The sequence below is a fragment of the Dendrobates tinctorius genome, unplaced genomic scaffold (assembly GCF_039654945.1).
Source record: "Dendrobates tinctorius isolate UK_male_01 unplaced genomic scaffold, ASM3965494v1 ptg000016l, whole genome shotgun sequence".
NCBI lineage: Eukaryota > Metazoa > Chordata > Amphibia > Anura > Dendrobatidae > Dendrobates > Dendrobates tinctorius.
The window spans coordinates 34,490,405-34,494,969 of record NW_027361684.1 but is presented as its reverse complement, the minus strand read 5'-3'; the positions used below and the strand labels follow the sequence as shown (position 1 = coordinate 34,494,969).

Sequence of the window (4,565 nt, the reverse complement as noted above, 5' to 3'; positions counted from 1 at the left end):
TCCTGACAGGTTCGTCACTGTGGCCGCCTTAGGCCCATAAACCAACAGCACTTCCACTGATCAGTCGTCGTGTCCAACACGGTGTCCCACACCTGGTGTCTCGTCTCTTCTGCAGTTCTTCCTGTCAGGACCACCCCCCTGACGTTCTCTCTCCTCAGTCCCCCTGGTACGGTTTTCCTCACAGCGCACAAACTGTCGTAGTCCTCCTGTCACTGGAGCTCCCCCTGGGGACTGGCACTTTCTGGAACCCTCCCTCAGTATTTATATCTCTCCCGGTCCCCTGTCACTGTAACTCCGCCCCCCATGACCAACGGTTTCTAAAGCCCTAAGCTGATGTCAAGTCCTTTGCTCACACTCCTCCCTGCCATCTAATGGTCAACCCAAGGTACTGCACGTCCACTACACTTTCCTAGCTGTTTCCCCACTGTAGTAACTGACACCTGTCTAAACTGTGCAAACTTATCTTTCTCTATTCTGACACGTCCGTCCGTCAGGTCACCTTCCCTACACATTATGTAAAAGTGACCTGGAAACATGATCATTACAATTACAGCATAACAAATTTATATATTTTTTTTATTATTATTTTAGAGGCTTAAAGGGAATCTTTAATCTGAAGACAACATGAGATAGGGGTTACCAGAAAAAAAGATAGATGCACAACCATAACATCAATGTTAGATACTTAAGCAAGAGCAGAAATACATAAAAATGTGCAACGCTGGATATCACAAATAAAATTTATTGAACAAAGACTATAAGTGACATAATAAAACTTCAATAAAATCACAACATCAAACTCTATTCACACTGATTAAGGCATATAATGGGCTGAGCTGATCCACATAGCACAGGCGGATAGTAGGTGTGTAGCACAATACCCCAAAAAACATATGAGAGCCAAAAAACACTGAAAAATGTATATTAGATCATACATAATAGTAGAGACCTGTGGTGGGGAAATAGAATGAATATATAGGTTCAATAACTAGAATGTTATTGCCCACCATAAGAATCTAAATAATGGGCTTACACCAACGTTTCGCCTCCAAGTGTGAGCCTTTCTCAAGAAATGTGAAAAGTGAACAGACTATTTATCAGTACATCCATTTATAAGTCAATTAAACAAATAAAGTGCATAAGTGCCACATATAACCACTAAGGTTAAATACATTGTGTATAAGTTTTTTAAATACAATAAGATAAAGTGTGTATTGTTTCAACAACATGATTAGTGCACATAGAACGTGCTACAACAGAGATCATGTAATGTAACAAAATTATTACCATGCAAAAAAATAGTTGGAGTGCTTTGTCAAGTAAGGGCTATTAACATGGCAGGCTTTTTTTAAGATTGGTATAGGACATTTTAAAGGGAGGACCGTACTAAGACTGGATAACAAACTCCATTAGCTGGGGCTGGTAAATCCATGTCCTCAGGGATATGGGGAGCCATGTGCCCTGTGAGGGACACACTACTCAACCCACGTTCCCAATGTAATTATAACCCATAGTATTTCCATAAATCCCATAGCACAGCCATTGCCATCATTTCTAATATTTATTGCGCTGATACTATATATGAGAAAAAATAATAGATGATAAAACAATCAAGATAGAGAAGATAAATATAGAAAACAAAATTAAAAAAAGTCTGAGCCTGAGCATTATCTGGAATAATTTAATTTAAGATGACATTGGGATGGGACGCGCCACAAATTCAAATCCATATTTCTAAGATCTGGAAAAAAGGAAAAAAAGAGAAAAAGATTAGTAGCTAGGATAAAAATCCTAACCACACTCTATCATAAAAACAGAGTATTAGAGTCAGAATCGAAAATTATGCATCAAGGTCAAACGGCCAAATTGATCTTATGTTCAACATTTAATCCATTAGGTCCATATCTTCCGGGACATGTGGACGGGAGAGCATTGGGTGCTAATCCCGCCCACCCAGACACTAACCCCGACCACCCAGAAGACGTTTTCATGCATGTGCAGGGCAGGCAGCGTTTTGTAATGAGCGCTGCATGCCGTGCACTTGGGGGTTAAAGGGCTGGCAGCTAACAGGATACAGCTGCCGCCCGAGCATTGGGGACTCCAGGGACCTGCCCGTGGGCCGCATGAAAAGCCACTGCGGGCCGCATGCGGCCCCTGGGCCGGAGGTTCCCCACCCCTGCATTAGGACATAAAGTGCCCAATCTATGAATCCATTGCAGCTCCTTGATTTTCAACAATTTCACAGGGTCACCTCCCATTCTCAGAGGCGGAACGTGATCTATAATTCTAAATTTGACATTTTTCTTATTATGACCACATTCAAACAATTGCTTAGAGATGAGCAAATCCAGTTTTGTCTTTCTGATGGTGTATCTGGGATGGTTTTGCCTTATTTTCAGGTCCCATATTCTTTCTCCCACGCACCATAAATTACACGGACATTGCAGAGGATAGATAACGAACTCTGAATCACACCTTTATTACTGATTAATTGTAAATTTTTCATTTTTAAGAGGGTGTTATTTAGTCATAATATAGTGGTATTATCCAGTAAAGGTAAGCTGGAGTTATCTTCTCATTGTAGGGTGGCGTTATTTAGTCACCAAATCATGGTGTTAACCAGTTATGGTCTGGTGATATTAGCCAGTTACGCTATGGTGGTTTAGCCAGTATTATCTTGCCCCCTAATATTATTTGGGGGTAGGGATACTTTAGGTATATAGCCCAACATAATGTGCCCTGTATTTTACAAAGAAGCATATGACTTTTGGGGTGCACAGTCCATACCACCGAACATCGAGGTCTGACTGTGCACTAGGCAGGCCAGCCATCTCTTGCATAAATGTCAGTGGCCAACATTCAAGTTTTCAATCTTGCCACTGATAATTATCTTTGTGGCATTACAATTGGTGATTAATGATAAACAACAGTTTCATTGTTGATCTTTTCCTTTGCTAACATGATCGTTACCAGTTATCACTGCTCAGAAAAAAAGTACATAACAAGGAGAATTGATGAGTGTAAATGGCTCTCTAATGGGGGCATATTCTGGATTAGTATGCAGAACAGGATGTGCAGTAGATATGACAGGCGGCCTTATAGTACCATCTAGAAAAAATATATTTTCTAAGGGTACCGTTACACCTAGCGATCCACCAGCGATCCTGACCAGCGATATGACGCGGTCAGGATCGCTGGTGCATCGCTAGGTGGTCGCTAGTGAGCTGCCACACAGGCAGATCTCACCAGCGACATCGCTGGGGACGGGGATCGCTACTTACCTGTCAGACGAGGCGTTCCTGACTTCCCCCCCCGCGTCCACGCGTCGCTCGTCGGCGCCACAGGAAGCCCAGCAGGAAGTGGCCGACGAGGAATGGTCCAGGACCTTCTCGCGCGATCAGCGATAACCAGCGGGGGAGCCGGTTGGAGGTAAGTATCAGAAACAGCGATATCGCTAGCAATATCGCTGCAACGTCACAAAATCGGTGACTTTACAGCGATATTGCTAGCGATATCACAGTGTGTCACGGGGGCTTAAGTCACTAATACTTTATAAGTCTATTATCCCACATTGCAATAATACAGGTAATAAACAATGGTATGGCATCTAGTCCGTAACAAGATTAATGAGTACCACTATGGCCTCAAGCTCCAGGGCCTTGTAAAAACCAGTGCTCTTCAAAGACTGAAAGGTTCCATTGTATTCTTCATTACCTCGAACGCTAACACGTAACACTTATGATCATAAATTTAACCTTTGTCCCAGTGATGGGAACTGATGGGAACAGGCTATGGGGGGTTCTTTATGCAAGTATTTCAACCTCTTAATCTACAATAGCTCATAAAATAACTTCTCACATATGTCTATATAGCAAATCTCACACACAGATAAGCCAATCTTACCCCAAAGTTGTGATGCATAAAGCTGCGGTTCCACTTATAGTGAGGGTCCAAAGTGCGGATGCTAAGAAAATGCTTCTTAAATGCAAGTAGATCAAGAGATAGTGATCCCCGTCACAGTATAGTGTCACTAGGACAATTATAAATCAAACTGTCCCACTTTGCGCTATTCCTTGCACTAAAGAAGGCAAGTAGCCAGATGTAAAGATATTTATACAAAATGTATCCTTTATTGAACAATAAACATACAAACAATACAATAAAAACAGAGACCTCTTGCGCGAGGAGCGCTGTATGGTACAGACCCGGTATATAGAAATTGTAGTAACCAAGTGCACATATATACAGTTGTGCTCAAAAGTTTAAAAAAATTCAATTGAAAGGTTAACTCACCAAAACCCTGACTGATGCACCAGCAGGATGCAGCAGACCCCCATTGATAAAGGCTGGGGCAGCACAGGTGCAATCCACTGATGAGAACAGCCAGTAACCCAAAAGGGTCTGGCTGCCTAGTGGAAAAATGCACACAAATAAGGCTTGCATAAGACATCAGTCACACAGATAAGTGAGGTGCAAAGCGTCTGAGCAGCCTATTAATGACGCCCATAGTATTAGCAGGCGGGCCGCTCAGCACCATGTATATGCATCACACAGAAAAAACCAAG

General features: G+C 42.3%; 1 long non-coding RNA gene across 1 annotated transcript; it reads right to left on the bottom strand.

The window, feature by feature from the left end:
- Positions 1-562: 562 nt before the first annotated feature.
- On the bottom strand, positions 563-4,067 carry LOC141078093 (uncharacterized). Its single transcript, XR_012227651.1, has 2 exons — positions 3,904-4,067; positions 563-1,741 (listed from the first exon to the last, which is right to left on the bottom strand). It is a non-coding gene; the product is annotated as an uncharacterized lncRNA (long non-coding RNA).
- Between the last annotated feature and the right edge of the window lie 498 nt (positions 4,068-4,565).